Source organism: Marmota monax, unplaced genomic scaffold, assembly GCF_021218885.2.
Source record: "Marmota monax isolate L192 unplaced genomic scaffold, Marmota_monax_Labrador192_F-V1.1 WCK01_AAM20220418_F8-fsc00068, whole genome shotgun sequence".
Lineage (NCBI taxonomy): Eukaryota > Metazoa > Chordata > Mammalia > Rodentia > Sciuridae > Marmota > Marmota monax.
In genome coordinates, this window is record NW_026692352.1 from 1953253 (window position 1) to 1976677 (window position 23425).

The 23425-nt window shown below is 36.4% G+C and overlaps 1 pseudogene; it reads right to left on the bottom strand.

Moving 5' to 3' along the window:
• Nucleotides 1–10813: 10813 nt before the first annotated feature.
• LOC124091161 (olfactory receptor 52I2-like) lies at nt 10814–11745 on the bottom strand (annotated as a pseudogene).
• Nucleotides 11746–23425: the final 11680 nt, after the last annotated feature.

Genomic DNA, 23425 nt, shown 5'->3' on the forward strand with positions numbered 1-23425 from the left:
GTTCTTATCTTTGAGTCTATTGATGTGGTGAATAACATTTATTGATTTCCGTATATTGAACCAGCCTTGCATCCCAGGGATGAATCCTACTTGATCATGGTGCACAATTTTTTTGATGTGTTTTTGTATCCGATTCGCCAGAATTTTATTGAGGATTTTTGCATCTAGGTTCGTTAGAGATATTGGTCTGTAGTTTTCTTTCTTTGAGGTGTCTTTGTCTGGTTTCGGAATCAGGGTGATGTTGGCCTCATAGAATGAATTTGGAAGAGCTCCCTCCTTTTCTATTTCCTGAAGTAACTTGAAAAGTATTGGTATTAATTCTTCTTTAAAGGTTTTGTAAAACTCCGCTGTATACCCATCCGGTCCTGGGCTTTTCTTGGTTGGTAGGCTTTTGATTGCTTCTTCTATTTCATCCATTGATATTGGTCTGTTCAAATTGTGTGTATCCTCCTGACTCAGTCTGGGCAAATCATATGACTTAAGAAATTTATCAATGTCTTCACTATCTTCTATTTTATTGGAATATAGGTTTTCAAAATAATTTCTAATTGTCTTCTGTATTTCTGTAGCATCTGTTGTGATATTGCCTTTTTCATCCCGTATGTTAGTAATTTGAGTTCTCTCTCTTCTTCTCTTCGTTAGCATGGCTAAGGGTCTGTCGATCTTATTTATTTTCTCGAAGAACCAACTTTTAGTTTTGTTAATTTTTTCTATAGTTTCTTTTGTTTCAATTTCGTTGATTTTAATTATTTCTTGCCTTCTGCTACATTTGCTGTTGTTTTGCTCTTCCTTTTCTAGGGCTTTGAGATGAAGTGTGAGCTCATTTATTTGTTGGTTTTTCCTTTTTTTGAGGAATGGCCTCCAGGCAATGATTTTCCCTCTTAAAACTGCTTTCATTGTGTCCCATAGATTGCAATATGTTGTGTCTGTATTTTCATTTATCTCTAAGAATTTTTTGATTTCCTCCTTTATGTCTTCTGTAACCCATTGATCATTCAGTAACATATTGTTCATTTTCCATGTGATGTAGGATTTTTCCTTCCTTCTTTTATCATTGATTTCCAGTTTCATTCCATTATGATCAGATAAAATGCATGGTATTATCTCCACCCCTTTATATTTACTGAGGGTTGCCCTATGGAATAATATATGGTCTATTTTTGAGAAGGATCCATGTGCTGCTGAGAAAAAAGTATATCCACTTGATGATGGTTGATATATTTATATATGTCTGTTAAGTCTAGGTTATTGATTGTGATATTGAGTTCTATAGTTTCTTTATTCAACTTTTGTTTGGAAGATCTGTCCAATGGTGTGATAGGTGTGTTGAAGTCACCCATAATTATTGTATTGTGGTCTATTTGATTCTTGAACTTGAGGAGAATTTGTTTTATGAACGTCGCAGCACCATTATTTGGTGCATAAATATTTGTAATTGTTATGTCTTGTTGGTGAATGGTTCCTTTTAACAGTATATAATGTCCTTCCTTATCCCTTTTGATTAACTTAGTCTTGAAGTCGATTTTATTCGATATGAGGATGGCCACCCCTGCTTGCTTACGAGGACCGTGTGCGTGGTATATTTTTTCCCAACCTTTCACCTTCAGCCTGTGTATGTCTTTTCCAACCAGATGTGTCTCCTGGAGGCAGCATATTGTTGGATTTGTTTTTTTAATCCATGTTACCAGCCTATGTCGCTTTATTGGAGAGTTTAAGCCATTAATGTTTAGAGTTACTATTGATATATGGTTTGTACTTCCAGCCATGTTTGATTATTTATCTTTTTTTTAATTTAGTTTGTTTCTCCATGATTAGCTTTCCCCCCGCCCTCTGTCTTTACTGAGGCACTTCCCACTGATGGTTTTTGTTATTGTTTTTCATTTCTTCCTCGTGTAGTGTTTTGCTCAAGATGCTTTGCAATGCTGGTTTTCTGGCTGCAAATTCTTTTAACTTTTTTTTATCATGAAAGATTTTTATTTCATTGTCGTACCTGAAGCTTAATTTTGCTGGATACAAAATTCTTGGCTGGCATCCATTGTCTTTCAGTGTTTGAAATACGTTGTTCCAGGATCTTCTCGCTTTCATTATTGGTTTACCCCTGAATGTAATCTGCCTCCTTTCTCTTGTAGCTTTTAATATTTTCTCTTTGTTCTGTATATTGGATATCTTCATAATAATGTGTCTTGGCGTTGGTCTACTCTGATTTTGTATGCTCGGTGTCCTGTATGCATCCACAATTTGTATATCCGTTTCCTTTTTTATTTCTGGAAAGTTTTCTGTAATTATTTCATTCAGCAGGTTACTCATTCCCTTGGTTTGAATCTCTATACCTTCCTCTATCCCGATGACTCTTAAGTTTGGTTTTTTTATGTTATCCCATATCTCTTGGATGTTTTTCTCGTGATTTTTTTCCAGCCTTTCTGAGTTGGCTAGACTCTTCTCAAGATGATATATTTTGTCTTCATTATCTGATGTTCTGGCTTCTACTTGCTCCACTCTGTTACTGATATTCTCATTTGAGTTTTTAATTTGGTTTATAGTTTCCTTCATTTCTAGAATTATTGTTTGATTTTTTTATATTCTCTATCTCCTGATAAACAGATAAAAGAAGAAGTTAAGCATATTTATGTAATTCATTTTCAATGAGTTCTTTCACTGTTTGAATTTGCCGTCTCATATCCTCTTTAAGGTTCCATTCCATCTGTCTAAGGTATTCCTTGAGTTCTTTATTTGACCATTTTTCTGATGACTCTAGGTCCTCCTGAATATTTAGGCTGTCCTGCATTGTTTGTACTCCTTTTCTTCCTTGCTTTTTCATGCTGCTCATGTTACTTCTTGTTCTGTTTGACTGCTGAGTTACTGTTTACTCCTATAAATTTTTTTCATGCTTGGGAAGAAAGGTATTAGAAGGGAAGGGAAGAAGTCACTAAAGAGAATGAGAGTAAGCAGGTAGAATTCAAGGAATGTGGAATAAGAAAATTGAAAAGAAATGAAAAGACAAAAGAAAAAATATAGAAAAGAAAAAAAGAAAAAAAAATTTAAAAAAATAATAAAAAAATTAAAATTTAAATTTAAAAAAAATTAAAAAACAACAACAACAAAATGAAAACCAAAAAAAACCCAAATTAAAAAAAAAAAAAATTAATAAATGCAGTCTTAGAGTTTGATTAACTTCTCTTCCAGTAGGTGGAGCTGTGCCCACCGGGCCAAGCTTCTCCTCTCAATACGTGGGAACCAATCACTGTGCAGCAGCTCCTCCTCCCAGACTGGGCGGGTCTCCAGTCCTGAGTGCCTAGGGCCTTCTCTTGTGTCTAGTCACTTCCTCACTTTTCCTCAAGCCAGGCCCCGCTCATCGGTGACGCTCACCACAATACTGGCTACACGCCAGGTCTGCTGCTCCTGGGAGCCCTGTTTTCATGAACGACTGGGCACACTCTCCCTGTTTGCCATTCCCTCAGACCCTAAGTTTGTAGAGCTTGGGGCTGAGAACCCTCAGCGAATTTTGCTTGCCCTCCGGTAGCCACGCCCCCAGTAGCTGGTGCAAGAGACCTCAGTTGTCAGCACTGGTGGGAGCGGTAGCCGGGAGTTCCGCGCCGCGGGTCCCACACCACTCCTGATTCCCTAGATCTGGCTATTGCGCTCAAGAGAGAGCTGGGAGGGGCTCTTAAGGTTTCCCCACTGTGTGGAGAAGGAAGGCTAGGGGATTACACACCTGTCGCCGCTGGTTTCAATGAAGTTATCTCCTCCACCGCATTCTGGTGACGTCAGTTCTCTGCCATGGTGGTATCCCATGCAAATGGTGACAGTTCGTTCCCTTTGCCGGGTGACCAATGCAATGGGTGGGTCCTGACTATCTCTCCCAAGCCCCGTTTCAATCCTGTGGCCACTGACTATGAAGGCTGGGTTGGCATTAACCTCCGTAGGATCAGAAGAGCCAACCAGTTGTTTCAGCAGGATCGTTTAGTGCCGAGTCACAGCGGTTTGTCTGCGAGACGCAGGAGAACGGGAGCTTGAATTCAGCTGATCCGGGCTCAGTGTGTGTTCTGAGAGGCCCAGACTATTCGCCCCAGATCCACATCAGCTCAGCATTGCCTAGTGATCCTGAGCAAACGGCATTTAGATGGTTTACGGCTCCCTATATCCGCAAAGCTGAAGAGGTCAGAGACTTGATCTCTCCGCGCCCACCGCCATGTTGGATCTCCCGCATCCATTTTCTTTCAGAGCTTGGTATATGTTGTTCCATGATCTCCTGGCTTTGAGGGTCTAGGTTGAAAAATCTGCTGAGATATGAAATGGTATTCCCCTATATGCGATCTGATTCCTCTCTCTTGCGGCTTTTAAGATTCTATCCTTATTTTGTTGTATGCTGGGCATTTTCACTATAATGTGCCTTGGTGTAGATCTGTTATAATTCTGTACATTTGATGTCCTGTAAGCCTCTTGTATTTGGTTTTCCAATTCATTCTTTATGCTTGGGAAATTTTCTGATATTATCTCATTGAAAAGATTGTGCATTCCTTTGGTTTGAAATTCTGTGCCTTCTTCTATTCCCAATAACTCTTATATTTGTTTTTTTTTTTGAAAACAAATGATCTTTATTCTATTTATATACTGTTCTAAAGTTTTTCTTCATACATTTTCTAATATCTATATTTGTGATAAATTTTAAAATACCAAACACAATTTTTAATACAATTACTATATCACATTGTGGCTCTTTACCATGCTATTATTTTAATAACATAAATAATATTTTTCTTTTTTTAATTTTTTATTGTTGGTTGTTCAGAACATTACATAGTTCTTGATATATCATATTTCACACTTTGATTCACGTGGGTTATGAACTCCCATTTTTACCCCATATACAGATTGCAGAATCACATCAGTTACACATCCATTGATTTACATATTGCCATACTAGTGTCTGTTGTGTTCTGCTGCCTTTCCTATCCTCTACTATCCCCCCTCCCCTCCCCTTATTTGGTCTTTTGATGCTATCCCATAATTCTTGGCTCTTCTGTTCATGGTTTCTTACTATCTTCACTGTGTATTCAACTTTATTTTCCAGATTGTATATTTTGTCTTCATTATCTGATGTTCTTTCTTCCAAATGGTCTAGTCTGTTGGTTATGCTTTCTATTGAGTTTTTTATTTGATTTATTGTATCCTTCATTTCAAGGATTTCTGACTGTTTTTTTTTCAGGATCTATCTCTCTCGAAGTAATATTTTTGCTATCTGCATTTGCTCTCTTATTTCATTGTTGGAGTGGTCAATTTTTGCATGTATTTGCTCATTTAGGTCATTCTTTAATTCACAGATCATTTTAATTATGAACCATCTGAACTCCTTCTCTGACATTTCATCAACTTTGCTGCCTGTGGGTTCTGGTATTATAGTGTCCTGGTTTCTTTGGGGTACTTTCTTCCCTTGTTTTTTCATATTGTCTATGTGTCTTCCTTTCTTGCTACATGGATCTGTGATATTAATTTCTTCTCTATATTCTTTTAGTACCTGTGTCTGTACCTCACCTTGATGTTGGGCTTCTAGACCCTGCTGGTATCCCTCAATGGATGCTACCGCATCCTGTGTCTGGGACCCGCTTAAGTTGGAGTGGGTGGATCTGGGCCACTGGGCTTGAACCCTGCAGTAGTCTGCTGATAGGAAGGGGTGGTCCTATGCCAAAGGCTAGGCTCTGGCAGTGTCTGCGCCACCAGGGGAGGGGTGAACCGGGCCTACTGAAATCCTGGATACTGCATGGGCTCTTGTGAGCTGTCTGGGCTGAATCTTGGCTCTCGAAGTAGTGCACTGGTCAGACGGGGTGGTCGAGACACTTTAAAACACACACACACACACCCCATGTGCACACACATGCACGTGCACACACCCTATAAGTAAATAGCAGAAAGATAGATCAGTAGAGTAGAGGGGTGGAAACAGGAGAGAGGGGAGGGTTAGAGGAAGTACTGGGGAGTGAATTAGAGCAAATTATATTCCATTCTTTAAAAAATTGTGTCAAAATGAATCTTTTTAGTTATACATAACATTATGAAACAAAAAAAAGAAAAAGAGATTATAATAATATATCAATAGTCAAAGGTTATGGTTCTATTTCTAATCTTGGATCATTTAAAACTATGGGGTGCTGTCTTGGTTCACCAGACTGGGTCAAAATGGTTCATTTGTTGACACATAGCTGTCTCCTTAAGTACTATATTTATCTTTAGTGAATTGTACCAAGAAAGATTTGTGTAACAACTCATAATTCATTTGTAAATGATACATTGATCTCTAGGAAAAACTGCTGCCTTTTATTTGATTCCCTTGATCTGTATTGAATTTCAGTAAAGTTGAAGAGAGAAAAAAAAAAGCCAGCTCATGTCTTAATCAATTTCATGAACTAAATGACAGATGAAATTTCTACTTTCACTCCATATTTCCCTGTCTCTGAAGAACTATCGGAGAACTATCAGTAGTTGTCTGATCTCTTTCATCAGAGCTTTGTTCTCTCAGTAAAAATGATTGACAGAGGGCACACTGGCACACACCTCTAATCCCAGAGGCTCTAGAGGATGAGGCAGGAAAATTATGAGTTCAAAGCTGGCCTCAGCAACAGTGAGGCACTAAACAACTCAGTGAGACCCTATCTCTAAATAAAATACAAAATAGAGCTAGAGATGTGGATCAGTTGTCGAGTGCCCCATAGTTCAATCCCTGGTATCCAGTATCCAAAAAAATAAGAAAAAAATGATTGATAGCAAAATACAAAAACCTACAAAAAGAAATAAAGAAGGTTGCTATACTACATAATAATGAGAAGATCAATTCAGTAAGATATAACAATTATAAATATACATTCACTTAATACTAGAGAAGCTGATTTTATAAACCCACACTAGTAGATCAAAAAGGGAAATCTCCAACTCAATAATGGTAGAAGACTTCAACACCCAACTTGCCTTGATGAACAAATCATTCTGTCAAAACAATTAGCAGAAAAAAATCAGAAATAAACTGTACTATAAACTAACTGGAACTAATAAACTTTATAGAATAGCTCATTCAACAGCTACAGAATACACATTGTTCTCTGGAACAGACCATACATTAGGCAACAAAACAAGTCTCAAATTAAAAATATCAAACCATCTCATGTATATTTTCAGACTGCAATGCAACAAAACTAGAAATGAACAGCAATAGAAACTTTAGAAATTACACAAATTCATGGAGACTAAATAACACACTATCAATGCACAATGAGTCACTAAAGAAATTAAGAAATTTTAAAAAGCAAATGAAAATGGAAACAGAACATATGAAAACTTATGGGATATAGCAAAAGCAGTAACAAGAAGGAAGTTTATAGCAACAAATGCATACATGAAAACAACATATAAAAATTTCAAATAAACAACCTAATGAAAGCAAGAGAAGATCAAGCCCAAAATCAAAAAGCAGGAAAGACGTAATGAAGATCAGAACAGAAAGAAATAAAATAGTGACTAAAAAATTGAATTCAAAAAATCAGTGAAACAAAGAGTGGGTTCTTTGTAAAGATAAACAAATCAACAAAACTTTATGTAGACTAATCAAGGAAAAAAAAGAGACAAACCAAATAAGATTAGAGAAAAAAATGAGATATTACAACTGATAATACAAAAAATATAAATATCACCAGGGACTGTTACAAACAACTAAATTATTTACTATAAATTGGAAAACCTAGAAGAAATGGATAAATTCCTGGGTACATACAACCTACCAAAAGTGAACTGCGAAGGCATGAAAAACCTGCACATATCAATAACGATTAATGAAATTGAATGAGTAATAAAAAGTCTCAGAACAAGGGAAAGCCCAGGACTAGATGGCCTCACTTCTAAATTCTACCAAACTTTCAAGGATGAATAAATACCAATTCCTATCACACTATTCTAAAACATTGAAAGGGAAATAATTGTTCCAAATTCAATCAACAAATCCAACCTTACCATGATATGGAAATACACACACACACACACACACACACTTTTAAGACCAACACCTTTAGTGAACATACAAAAGTACTCAATAAAATAATAATAAATCAATACAAGAGCTTATCAAAAAGATCAGTCATCTGAATCAAATGACATTCCAGATATGCAATTATGGTTAAATACAAACAATAAGCATAATACCCCACATCAACAATCAAAGGACAAAAATCATGATCCTTTCAATAGATGGAGAAAAAGCATTTTATTCAACATCCCTTTCATCTAAAATCTATTCTATATTTTATGAATAATGAGAAGGGAGGAGCTCAAAGATTCCACACACAAAATGATGATAAGAAGCTGACAATATTAATTATTCTGATTTGATCACTGCATCTTATAGGTATGTATTAAAATATCACACTGTACCTCATAAATATGAACAATTTTATGTTAATCAAAATTCAAAAAATGTTTAAGTAGGTAGAAATGCTCAATACACTGAATTTAATGACTACTCATTATACTTATCATGACAAGTAATGAATTATCACACTATATCTCATAAAAATGTACAATTAAAATTATAATAAATTAAAATAAACCATTAAGAAAAAATATTTTAGTTCATAATTTCTGTTCATGAGGGGTTTCTGTTTCTTGGTTTAAAAGTATTACTCTACTCTTATTGGATTTACATGCTGCTGTCAAGAAATGCCCAACCACAAGAATGGGGCCCGAATCAGAACAAGTTATATCCTATGCTTGAATGATTTTATCAAAGTAGATTCTACTGTCATGTACAACTAAGAAGAACCAATAAAATAAAATTTTTTTTAAAAAGCAGTTTAAGCCTGGTTTTACTTTCCTTGAACATGACTTAGGTTTGGGGCGTTTTGTTTATTTACTTTCTGTTTTTGTTTTGTCTGAAGGCCAAAGGCAATTTTTATTATTTTAAATATTTGACAAACTCAAAAATATTATTCAAAGAGTTGACAATTTCAGATAAATATTTCCAGGTGAGTTCTTTGAAAATACATATAAAAATAATCTTTAGATTCCTTTAATTCTTAAATCCTCTTGAGGGATTCCATGGACATAAAAATCTAACACATATTCATTACACTTCTTTGTTTTCTTATGTCTGTTATTTTCTATTTGATCCCAGTCATCTCCTTATTCTGTTTTCTTGTCCAAGTGTTCTAATATTCTATCTTCAATGTTCCTAATGAAATTTTAATTTCAATCTTTTTTTTTCTTTTACCAAAATATAATTAATTCCTGGATATGATTTTGTCTCCTTTAAAACTACATTCCCAAGATCGATCATGCTTTTTTTAAAATTCCTGATTCTTATTCATTTTTCTTCAAGATCTAAGTTTTTTATGTGAAAAACTTTGTAAACTACAAATATTTAAGACAAATAAATTCATGTTGTACTATCATTTTCATTATTACCAGATTTTTGTAAGGCTTCCTCCTACTTTGTTGGCACCCAAGTAGAAAACTTCTTGGTTAGTAAAGAAGTCCAATGCTAGCAAAATTTATGGATTATGAGTTTTAGTCAGCAAATTACTTTGAAAGAGTATCATATTAGTATTAATTTACACAGGACTAAGTTCCAATCCTAGCACTATCTGTTAAAATTTGTCTTAACACTTGTGTAATTTTAAGTACATAAAATGTGTCAAATGTTATATAATTTTTTCCATTCATTATTTCTTGGAATCTTAATAAGTTAACATTGTTTCTACTTTCCGTGAAAACAACCCTTAAGACAGATATAACAACACACTATCAATGGTTTCTTCTTATACTGTCAATTTTAGCACTATTAAGAATTTATATTTAAATTGATATTCAAATGTACCCTAATCAAATATATATATATATGTCTCCTATGTATGAGATCTTTTTTCTTTCACAGTGTTGATAACTAGGTTTAAGACTTTCTGAAAGAAAAATATGTAAAACAAAACCCATGTAAGTATGCAGGGACCTACAAAAGAATGGTGATATTTCAATGTCTATTTCTATATTGTTGTGAAGTAAACTTTTCATCCCAGAAAGATCCTGAGATGTACCCACAGGAAGAAACACCTAAGTTATATTTGGTCCCTCTTTTCTATGTCTTAAAGTTGAGTGACAAAGAGCAGAACAGGGATCTATCTTGGTGTCAGAGGTGAAATAGAGCTAGACAGCAGAAAAATGTTATCATCATCATATATTGATAATTGGCTTCTCTTGCTATGATTCTTTTTCCTCTTTTCAAGTTCAAGTGTTGAAAAATTGCCACCATCTTTGATCTCAAGTTTGTATGTCCTCGGATAAACTGGAATCCACTGTGGTTGGAAGACACTGGTCTAGATGTGAGCACATAACCCAAATGAGTGGATTGTTAATGCACCAAAGGAAAGAGTCACATAGTAAGAGCTTCCTCCATGTAATTACATGGGGGAGAAAAAATTCTGAGAAAATCAGAGGAGGATTGGGGAAAGAGTTTTAAATAATTTTTTCCTTCAGCAAAGGAACTCTTGAGATATTAGGTTAAAAATACAGGTCAGAAGCTAAAGAAAGAAAAATCAAAAATATATTTTCTATGTGCAAATTGGTTCCTATTAAATACTAATAAAAATGTTGTCAGACAATCAGAATTACTCCATTAGCACTATTATTAGAAATTGAAAGCTTTGAAAGGATGCTCTTTATGGCTTCATCTTAGAATTCCTGAGGTGTAGGTTAAAAAAAAATCTATCTCCATAGATGACTAAGATACCTTTGAAGTTGGCTGGAATGTTCACGGTCTGAAGAATTTAATATTCATGAACACTTACAAGTGTGTTCCAACAGACAACAGTTTGCGCATTTGTTTGGTTCTCAGGCCATAGATAATAGGGTTCAAAGTGGGAGGAATGACCAAATACAAGTCAGCTAACAACACCTGAGTGTGCAGAGGGACTGAGTTCTGTCCTAACCAGGCTACATAAATGGATACCATCCCAGGTAGGTAGTACAAAGCCATAACCCCCACATGGGAGCCACATGTGCTTAATGCCTTCCACTGAGCATTCTTTGAGGAGAGACCAAATACTGCCCTGAGAATCAGGGTATAAGAGGCAGAAATTAAAACTACATCAGAGCCTACAATAATGGAGGAACCAATTAAACTGTAGAGACAGCTGGGCATGGAGTCAGCACATGATAACTTGGCCACAGCCATGTGCTCACAGTGGGAATGGGGAACCACATGGGAGCCACAAAAAGGTAGATGACTAATCATCCAACTCAATGGGGTCATGAATATGACAGCCCTGATGGTGATGGTCACACTCATCCCCAGCATCACTCTGGTGTGAGAATGCTCTTGTAGTGTAGGGGCTTGCAGATAGCTACATAGCAGTCAAAAGCCATAGCCAGCAGCAGCCCTGTCTCCACAGCTGTGGCTGCATGGACAAAGTACATCTGAGTGAAACAGGCCTGGAAGCTGATGGAGCTATGTCCTGAGGAGAAGATGCTCACCATCTTAGGGACCACAGAGGAGGCCATGACGATGTCCACAGCAGCCAGAACACATAGGAAGCAAAACATGGGCTCTCGTAGAGTGGAATCCATGCAAATTACCATCATGATGATGCTGTTTCCTACCAGGGCTGTGGTGTACATGGCACTCAGTGAGACAGCCAGCCAAAGGTGAGAAGACTGCAAGCCTGGAATGCCCACAAGGAAGAAGGTGGCAGGGGTTTCCACTGTGTGGTTGTAGTGTGGCCCCCAGCATCACAGGTGAGAATGTTTTCCTGTTAATATAGAAATTAGGATAAGAAAATATGTAGTCCTGTAAAAATTGTACCTGTCTGGTGTTGGTAAACCTTGTAGTATTGACAGTTGGTTGGTAATCTTAGGATCAGAAAACTGACATATGAGAATGTTATTCTGCTTCACCTTCCATCCTTGTTCAAAATCAGCTCTTAGGTTACCTCCTTTGAAAAGTCATCTCTGGTCTCTTTTCCTTTTCCATGATCATGTGAATTTAGGTACCTTTCTTTTTTCTTTTTCAGTTCCCATGAAATATCCCAAACTGACCCAAGAGAACCTAAATTGATAATTCCAATACTCTATGACTTTATTATATGCACTCAAGTGTGTATCTCTTGTTTGTGCCTTGTACCTAGTATGTGATCTCTCATGCAATATAAGAATATATATATTCATATATATTCAGTTTATAATTATCACAGAGTGAATAATAAAGTAGAAGAAATTGTCCTTTTTCTCTTAGTTATCAATAATCACTGTTAAAAGAAGCAATGAATTTCTGGAGATCAATCATGTCATGTTTGGTATCCTTGGGGTAGTACCTAAACAAGACCTAAATAAATCATCCCTATGGCAAGTGAAGTTAATTAGTGGGTTTATGAAAATAAGGGCATTAGAAAACAACACTATTATTTTCCATAGGAGATAATAAACTGCCTGGAAATATTTATAATCCTTAACTTCTCTGCATTTCCTTCTGGATTTCCTATTGAGCTAGGTTCAATTGATAGATTAACTACATAATAAACTCTTGAGACTAACTACATAAAAAACTCTTGAGACTAACTCATAGTTTCATCCTTCAATTAGTTTTATGTTTGTTCATTAGAGCTAACCACTTTTTTATGTTGGACCACCAAAACATTACAGATAATAAGTTTTATGCTTTAGAACTTAAAGCATATTTTAAAGAAGATACTATATGTTAGTACCCAAAGTATAGAATTTCTGAAAGATATTTCTTCTTTTATAGTATAAAACAAACATCCATCTGGAACTGTCAATATAATTTAAATGACATAAAATATTTCCTCCAGTATCACATCACAAATATGTAGTAAATTGGAAATACAGGTCCAGGTCTTCCAGGTATGACTCCCATGCATTTCCAACTCAACATTTAAAAAAAATCAACTATAAGAAATCAGCTATACATACCTAAGAAAAAAGTGTTGCAACTTCATTTGGCCAGTATCAACAGGCACCCTGCACAACCAGATACTGACCCAACACTTGGAAAATTTCTGTTTATTATTGCCTTCGCCTTACTTCTGCCTCACACATGTGTTGCTATTTATATAATGTCTTATGACCTGGTGGAGTAAAGCTGAATATAAGGGATCAGCATTAATCACCATTCCATTCTCAGGTGATATTCCTTTAGTTCTTTTCTTTTAGTGTGATTGAACTTCATGAATTCATATGGTGGTTAGGCATGTGTACAAACTTGCAGCACTCTGAGAAGACTCCTTATAAGAGACCCATCTTTATTCTGGGTATCATTTAGCCTAGGAAATGTGATTGATCTTCTAGGAAGACTAGTTTTTCTTTGAATACAGCATTAAAATCCGGCACACTTGTAATGACCCACTTAAAATGTGTTATTGGTCCTACAGCATCAAGAAGCAGGAAAATAAACTGGCTAAATGCATAGCTTCTAAAGTCATATTCTTTAAAATGAAATACTTACTCTTCCACTACCTAGTTATTTTACCTTGATCATATTATTCTAAAAATCCAAGCTTTTATTTCCTCATTTGCAAGTTGGAAATAATATTTACTCCATTAAGTTGATGTTTAGAATTTCAAATGATAAGCCATATAAAAGTGCTTAGCATGATGCTTGGCAATAGGTGTTCAAAAGAATGAGACTATTTCACTGTTTAATCATAGAGTCCCAAATTATTCTAAATAGCATTCTGAAGTGGGTAGGTATCACCTGGAGGCCAGTGCGTGCGTGCACACACACGCACGCGCACACACACACACACACACACTGCCCCCTCTGCGTTGTTTGAACCTTTGTTCTTGTCTTCCCCTGATGTACCACTGAAGATGTCTCCCACAGTGCCTATGCATAGTAAGGATCTCCTAACCCACCATGAGGATCTGACTCTCTGTTCCTTATAGGACATTTCTCAAGAAATGGGGTTTTGTTTTGTTTAATTATTTTTATCATCATTTCAGTAAAAAGGTCTCTCTTACATATATCTACACCCCATCTCTAATAATAAACTCTGAGTAGTTGACTTCACACTGACCATTTAACAGGAATGCCAAAATGAAATCAGATTAAAGATGGAGTAGAAGTGGGTATGACAGGCATGCTTGATCCAGGCTAAATTACTGCTTTGACATTTTTTTTCCTACTCTCAGATCATTCCACTTCCTAAAGAAATGTACATGTGGTTTGGTCCCAGACTTGTGGACTCAAGAGTCTAAATGTGGACCAGACCATATTAAGCCACTGAACTCCTCCTTCAAACTCTCATTGCCCTATTATTGCATCTCTCAAGGCTTCAGCCCAGCGAGTCAATACCCAAATTGTGCCAATTTAACAGTAGTCATATATAACCCAAGACTGTTTCCTAAGTTTCCAGGCAAGCTTTGATGAAGGAGGCTTATTTGCCAAGACTCAAGACTAGCCTGACTTTAGTTATCACTTCCTGTGCCTCCCCTCAATAAAGCATTTCCAGAGATCTACCTTGCTCTTGGATAGGCAGAACTATTATCAAAATGAACATACTACCAAAAGCACTATACAGATTTAATGCAATTCCGATCAAAATCCCAATGGCATTCCTCATAGAAAAAGCAATCATGAAATTCATCTGGAAAAATCATTAGCAGGAAGAGCGAAGCAGGCAGCATCACTATATCAGACCTTAAACTATACTACAGAGCAATAGTAACAAAAACAGCATGATATTGGCACCAAAATAGACTTGTAGACCAATGGTACAGAATAGAGGACACAGAGACTAACCCACAAAATTACAATTATCTTATGTTAGACAAAGGTGCAAAAAACATGCACAGGAGAAAAGATAGCCTCTTCAACAAATGGTGCTGGGAAAACTGGAAATACATATGCTTAAACCTCTATCTCTCACCATGCATAAAACTTAAACTCAAAATGAATCAAGGACCTAGGAATTAAACCAGAGACTCTGCGTCTAATAGAAGAAAAAGTAGGCCCTAATCTTCATCATATGGGATTAGGCCCCAACTTCCTTAATAAGACTCCTATAGCACAAGAAATAAAACCAAGAATCAATAAATAAGATGGACTCAAACTAGAAAGTTTTTTTTTCTCTCAGCAAAAGAAACAATCAATGAGGTGAACAGAGTGCCCACATCCTGGGAGCAAATCTTTACCCCTCACACATCAGATAGAGCACTAATCTCTACGGTATATAAAGAACTCCAAAAGCTAAGCACCAAAAAACAAATAACCCAATCAACAAATGGGCCAAGGACCTAAACAGAAACTTCTCAGAAGAGGATATACAATAAATCAACAAATATATGAAAAAATGTTCATCATCTGTAGCAATCAGAAAATGCAAATCAAAACTACTCTAAGATATCATCTCATTCAATGGCAGCTATTATGAAGACAAACAACAATAAGTGTTGGTGAGGATGTGGGGAAAAAGTTACACTCATACATTGCTGGTGGGACTGCAAATTGGTGCAGCCAATATGGAAAGCAGTATGGAGATTCCTTGGAAATCTGGGAATGGAACCACCATTTGACCCAGCTATCCCTCTCCTCGGTCTATACCCAAAGGACTTAAAAACAGCATACTACAGGGTCACAGCCACATCAATGTTTATAGCAGCACAATTCACAATAGCTAAACTGTGGAGCCAACCTAGATGTCCTTCAGTGGATGAATGGATTAAAAAATGTGGTATATAAACTCAATGGAATTTAACTCGGCAATAAAAGAATAAAATCATGGCATTTGCAGGTAAATGGATGGCGTTGGAGAAGATAATGCTAAGTGAAGTTAGCCAATCCCCAATAAAACAAATGCCAAATGTTTTCTCTAATATACGGAGGTTGATTCATAGTGGGGTAGGGAGGGTGACCATGGGAGAAATTGATGAATTTTAGATAGGGAAGAGGAGAGGGAGGGAAAGGGATAAGGCAGGGGATTATCAAGGATGGTGGAATGTAATGGACATCATTATCTAAAGTACATGTATGAAGACATGAATTAGGTGTCAACCTACTTTATATACAGAGATATGAAAAATTGTGGTATATATGTGTAATAAGAATTATAATGCAAAAGAAACAAAATTCATGTATAAAGACATGAATTGGCATGAACATACTTTATATACAAAGATGAAAAATTGTGCTCTTTATGTGTAATAAGCGGAATATGTAATTCATTCCGCTGTCATGTATTTTTAAAATATAAATAAATAAATAAATACATTAAATAAAGCATTTCCAGGCTGATGAAACTGCCATGTCCTTACCCTTGGACATTGTCTCTACTTACCCTTTTTAAACTCCTTATCAGGGGCCTGGATCCTTCCTGCACAAATTGGATAGATCATATCCAATGAATTCTGGGCTCATATTCTCACCTGCTGCCATTGACATTTTCTTTGTTAGCCAGGCACTAGACAAACAGTCCCTGATTCTCCATCCCAACCATGAGGCATACACTTGCCCTCCCATTTGCCTTCTGGAGAGTCAGTGATTGATTCCATACTCAGGTACCTGCAGAGTCCTCAGGAGATTTCCTAAAAGTCAGATTTTTCATACTTTATTGAAACAAGCCAACCATGAAGACACAACCCCTAAACATAAGAAATGCTATATATTGGGACAGAAGAAGAAAGTAGACAGCTCCACATCATAAGAACCTTATCATAATAGCAATTGGGATCATATCTTCAATGACAAATTGAAGAGGACTGGGAAATCTTTCAAAATAAAATGCTAGTAAAGAACTAAAAATTTCCGAAAATTTCTGGACTGCTACATAGGTTCTCAATGCCAAAAACTTAGGGTTGAGCATCACTGCCTAAACAATTTTAAAAAATTCAGAATGCCTATTGCCCCAGTTACTTCTCATCCATGACATCCCCCTCCTGGCTGCCATGTAGAGACACTTTTCTTTTGAGAGTAGCCTCAGTTAATTCCCTGCCCCATCCTCTTTGATTGAAGTATGGCATACATACTGTAAGATTCTGAAGTTGAAGATATACAGTATGATGAACTTTATAATGTGAACAAATAAACACACCCATATAGCCACTACCCAGGTCAAGACTCAAGACAATTTCTCCCTGGTTGCTGAGGCCTCTATTTCCAGAGAGCTTCAGCCAACATCTCCTAAATCACATTTGTAGGCCTGCTCCCACCTCTGCCTTACATGCAGACCCAGAGGATCTATCACTGAAAACTAGCTTAGACGAATCACTTCACAGGAGTAACCAACTCACAGGATGTGTGAGGTTTTCATTCCTATTTAAAGGATTGGAAATTCATAACTCAAATTTTTCTTAAAGGTAAAAGTACTCAATTTGAATGGAGCTTTTCTGTTCATGGTAAGCCTGTGCCTCTATCCTGGTATTTCTCCTCTCCATCCAAACACTCTCCCCAATTTGCCTTACTACTTGGTCTTGGTCTTTTTTTATAACTCTGCTTGTCCCCTAAGAATTGTCTCTGCACCATCCTACTGTTGAACTTATTTTCCCTTCTTTTCTCTGCTTTGAACCAAAGTAGTCCCATATTCCTGTTCCCTCTCCTACATCCTTACCCTCCCCTTACTTTAAAAGTTCTTGGTTTCAAGAGGATCCTCTAGATCTGGCCAGCCCTTTATAGTTGTGTTGAGGACTTGAATCTTCCTTTCTTAAATGATTCTGGCCTTGAGTCCTACCATCCCAATCCTTGATATCCAGGTCAGTTACCCACATCCTTGGAGTTTCTCTATTCATCTAGTGATTTATGCCTGGTAGTCCACATTTCTTTCACTCAAAAGACAGGGGATTGATACAGGATCCTTGAAGAGGAGTAGTAACAATCACAAAGATAATGTAGAGTCAAAGTGACTGCTGTGCTTTTCAAAGACTACCTATGGTGAGTCCTCCTTCCCAGTTAGATACTTTATTATCCTGCCATTTCCCCAGACATGAAAAATTCCCTTTACTCCTACCTGGAAATGAAAATTGTAATTTCTCCAGAGACTAGTTTTTCTGAGCTGTGGCCCCCTGGAGCTTTCCAGATTTCAGGAGGAAGCAGATGCCTAGGAACTGAAGGGATTTGTTTCTTCAAGTCTTCAGGGGAAACTGAATGCTACACTATTTATGTAAGGTGCATCCTGATAGGAAAACAAAAGTTCTAAGTTACAGTAAATCTGTGAAAGGCTGCTATGTGCCAGACACACTGATAAACATATTTCAAGAATTATCTCATTCACTTTTCACATCCCTTTGATGTAGCTCCATCATGACATGTACATTTCATAGATCAATGTGAAGCACTTAGGTCACAAAGCTAGTAAGTTGGAGAATCAAGGTTCAAATTCTAGCATTGTAGTGCATATCACTTTTTTTGTACAACTATTCACACTGATAGTGTACTTAAGCTCTCAAACTGCACTTTATTGTTCCTCTTTCTTCCTGAGGACGCACAGTAGGCTCTACAGATTTAATATTTCACATGACACTCTGTGTAAAATCCTGTGTGAATGCAGAAGGGAAATGGGATGAAGGGAAGAAGGAAGATATACTTCCATACTGAGGAAAGGACTCAGCACAAAGGAATAAAAAGGGAAATGTTCTCCAAAAGAGAATATACAACTTGTTATTTATTTCTGATGCTTTCCTGCCAAGATTTCCCAGGAGGCCCCTTCAGTAGGTAGCAACAGATGGTACCAAATGGTCTCCTCTGGTATTCATGCCCATGTGAAATTCCCTCATCCTGAGTGTGGGCTGGACATCAGGACCCACTTGTAATGAATATGATGCTGCAGAACTAATGGTACTTCACAGTCTAGATTAATTTACAAACAGACTGTGCTTTACATCTTGCTAATACTGTCTGTCTTTCTTTTAATCCTGGGGTAAGGCATCTGCCGTATTATGAGCTACTGTGGAGAGGTGGATATGGTAAGGAAAGTATGTCTTTGACTAACTGTAAAAAAGAACCTAATGTTTAACAACAGTAATGTGAGAGAACATAACAGTGTACCCTATGAGGCTCCTAACACCCAAATGTGTTGACCCAGATGTTAATCTCTTTAATTAAGCCTTTAGAATGACTGTAGCCCTAGCCAACCCCTTGATGGTAACCTATGAAAGACTTTGAGCCAAAGGCAATTAGCACCTGGATTCCTGGATCCCATCAACTATGAGATACTTTTTTGGTTTTTTGTTTGTGTATTTTTTGAAGCTGCTAAATTTTGAAGCAATTTATTAGAAAACAAAGTAATTATTCGATAGCTAACCACTTGCCTACAGTTTCACTTTAACAACAGTAATAAAAATTGATGCCACCAGTTGCTGGTCACTTTTGCTATTGGGGATAATTAACCTGATTATGAATGTTCTGGAGCTTCTGACTCTTAAAATTATATGAAAATCTCTAAGTAAGACAACCCTGTTTCCTAACTGTTAACTATCTGATAATGCTGTTCCACTAAAAATTGAGAGACAGATCTCAAGGCAACGTTTCTTATGTCAAGAGTTTTCTTACAATGTTCTATGCCTGGAACCCATGTATAACCCACAGGATGGACAGGGGACACATGTAATCAATAGCCTCCAGGTTGTTCACCTAAATCACCTCTCATCCTGTGTGAATGCAGAAGGGAAATGGGATGAAGGGAAGAAGGAAGATATACTTTCCATACTGAGGAAAGGACTCAGCACAAAGGAATAAAAAGGGAAGTATATATTGTTCCTGTTCCTCTTGGGAGGCATTAGCTGTCTGAAGCTCTTAGCCGCACTCTGAAAGCATCAAGCAGACTATTTTGGGGATATCTATTTCTGCCACATTTCCAGTGGAAAATACTGTCAGTATCTAAAACAGATAAGGAGTTAACAGAGCCTAAAAGAACTTCTGGAATACTATAAATACAAGAACAAATAGAAGGAAAAAACATAGAATAAAATATTATTCTGATAGAAAATAAGTCAAGCTACAGAAAGGGTACCTTTAATAGCTAAAACATGTCAAGATATAAAAACTAACAGTGAGGAAACTACAATAATAGAATTTGCCAATAACTGAGAAAAGACAGAAAGTTGGATAACCCCATGGATTGGTGGGGATATGAGGATATGGGAATTTTCAGGCACAAAAATTCAGAAGTGTATTAACACATCCAAGGGAACTTCAACAGCTGATAGATGGAGTTTCTAGTTAATACCTTGGCCTCCTCACCCCCTCCTGTGCAATATCTGAGGCATGTACTACATAATTTCTCAAAAGTCTTCATCAGGAATGACCCTTTCTCACCCAATGAGCCAAAGTAGAACCTACTCATTACACAGCCTTGTAATGACCTTATTTCTTTACCTATATATCACTCCCAACTATCCTACCTTTGCTTCCTAGGGTGACTTCTAAAATAAAATACTTGCATTCAAATAATTGATTCAGGATCTGCTTCTAAGAAAACACACTACATCAGTGTGTATTCATGCCATTTTTCTAATCTTTCCTACTCTTAGAATGATTTACTATTTGTTCCTTAAGTAAGAGGAAGAGGTATACATAGAAATTATAATTGCTTTTTTATTTTATGGAATATTGTATGAGTAATGGGTGTTAAAGGGCCTTTTGTACATCTTTTGAGAAAACTGTATTATCTTTTGCTTTAGATCTTTTAATATTATTTGTATCAAAAGATTTCCTAATATTGAACCATATTTACATTCATGGAACAAATCCCACTTGATATGACATTATTTTCTTAACACAATTGGACTCTGTTTGCTGACATTTTCTTTAGTATTTTTGGATCAATACAAGACATCAACCTCATTCCTTCAAGCCCCTTCATAATTGGCATTAATCTATTCATAGTGGTAAAACCCTCATAACTTGAGCCCCTACTCCCACTGGGCCCCAATTCCCAACACTATTACATTGCAGAATAAGTTTCCAACATATGAACTTTGGGCAACACATTTAAACCATAGAAGTAATAATGCTCACTCCAAAATAGCTAGTGCAATTATGTTCTCCCCACATCCCTTTCCATTGCCCCCACTCTCTCTCCTTTCGTCCCCTCCTACTATGGGATGATGCACCATCAGATCTCCTACCACAGCTAGCACCTTCATGTTGGACTTGTCAGCCTCCAGAATTGCAAGAAATAAATTTCTTTTCTTTATAAATTACCAGTTTCAGATATTCTATTATACCAGTACAAACAGACAGAGGCAAGCTACTTCTGGAGAGTGGAAGCGACTTTTGATTGATTTGAAAAGACCCCTGCATCCTGCACTTGTGTGATTCAGTGCTCTCATATTTCATTCTCCACCATGCCCAACCACAGTTAACTTAAGCATATCACACAAGTGAACATGCATTATCATATCATTCCCTTTGTTGTTTTATGAACTAAGGAATGTTACATTTTCTAATTCAAAAGCTAAGCAAAATGACCCATGTACAAACAACAGGGAAAATTTTGGTAACTGAGGTTTTGCTCCTTTACAAAATAGAATTGATTCTGTTAGATATTACCAATGGCCATACATTGTCTAGTATTTCAGGTGATGTGCTGAATCATGACAATGACAAAAAATAGATAAACAATTAAAAGTTCATATTAGTTCTTAAGTACTTTGATTTGCAAATGAAATATTCAAGTGTTATTCATTTCTATGAAGATTTTAATGAAACTACAGAAAACAAACCCATTGTGCTTAAATTGTCAATCATATATATGTATGTAAACCACATATTTGTGTGTTCAAGCATACATATGTATTTTTTCAATGTCCATAGAAGGGCTTCCATTTCTAATGGTAGCCAGGCTACTTGATTTCCAATGTTTGAGGAAATATCTATGTTTAACCTGATTTAAACATTATACAATATATTCATTTTTCAAAATATTGTGTGTACCCTTCACCATGTACAATTTTGTTTTTATGTATCAGTTAAAATAAATATAAAAACAAATGTCTCCTAGACTGAGCATTTAACCTAGTCCCCACTTGCCAGACATATTGGGTTGATATACCCTCTCTGAGTTTTTAGAAAGTGAAGTCTATCAACCTGTCATTTAAACAAAAAAAAATGTATTACCTTCTAACCAGATCATTTAACTTCTTTCTATCTGAATTTCCTCATTTGTAATTTGGAGATCCAGAACAGCACATTATTTACTACTTCATTTTAAAAAATAAATGAGTTAATAGTACCTGTGCAGTTTATCATATTGCCTAGCACAAAGTTAATTTCTTAATAAGCGTTTATTGCTATGGTCACCAATTAAAATACTTTTCATAAGTGGAATAGTCTTTGTAAGTGTTGAAGGTGAGATTTCAGTCGAGTTTCAGAAATAACCAGGGTCTTTTAAATCGTTATTACTCAAGGTATGGTGCTTAGAAAAGTAGTATATCACCCGAGACCTTATTAAAATGCAAAATTTTGTCTTTTGCCCCTAACATACTTAATTAGTGCATTTTAACAAGACTTTCCAAGTGGTTTTCATACATATTAACATATGAGAAGCACTATTCTAAGCCATGATTAAAAAAAAAAAAAATCACTGCCTCAGGCATCAGGAATATTGTAGTAAGGCCCAGAGTAGAGCCAAGGATAGTTAGAGGCTGACTCTAGCTAATAAGGTTACATGTAGGTCTATATTCAGTAAGTCTAATGACTCTGACTCGGATTAATTTTATGGTGTTTTTATAAATTGAAATATGCCACATAAAATTGCCTAGGGTATACATTGAACAGCTTAAGAAAGTATAGCATGAAAGTAAGAATGGAGGATTAGTGGAAGTCTTCAAATACCTGCAAGCATTGCAACCTCAGAAGTAATGTTGATGGGCTTATCTACCATTCACCAAGCCAAATCTTTATTTGGATATGACACCTTGGCATAAAGACAATATTAGGCTTATGCATGCAGGTGTGTTTGTGTATGAACAAACCAGGCAAATTACCTGAATAATTTGATATATAAGTTCCATTTCTTTTATTAGTTCTAAGCAGTTATACATGACAACAGAATGCATTCCAATTCATTGTACACAAATGGAGCAAAATTTTTCAGTTCTCTTATTGTATACTATGTAGTGTCGCACCACATGTGCAGTCATACATGTACCTAGGGTAATCTCATTCCAACATCTTTCTGCCCCAATGCCCCATCCTCTTCCCTCATTCCCCTTTGCTCATTCAAAATGATGATGGATCAGCATCCACTTATCAGAGAGAACATTTGGCCTTGGTTTGGGGGGATTGGCTTACTTCACTTAGCATTATATTCTCCAGCTTCATCCATTTACCTGCAAATGCCATGATTTTATTCCCTTTTCATGCTGAGTAATATTCCATTGTGTATATATACCACGGTTTCTTTCTTTATTCATTCATCTGTTTAAGGGCACCTAGATTGATTCCACAGTT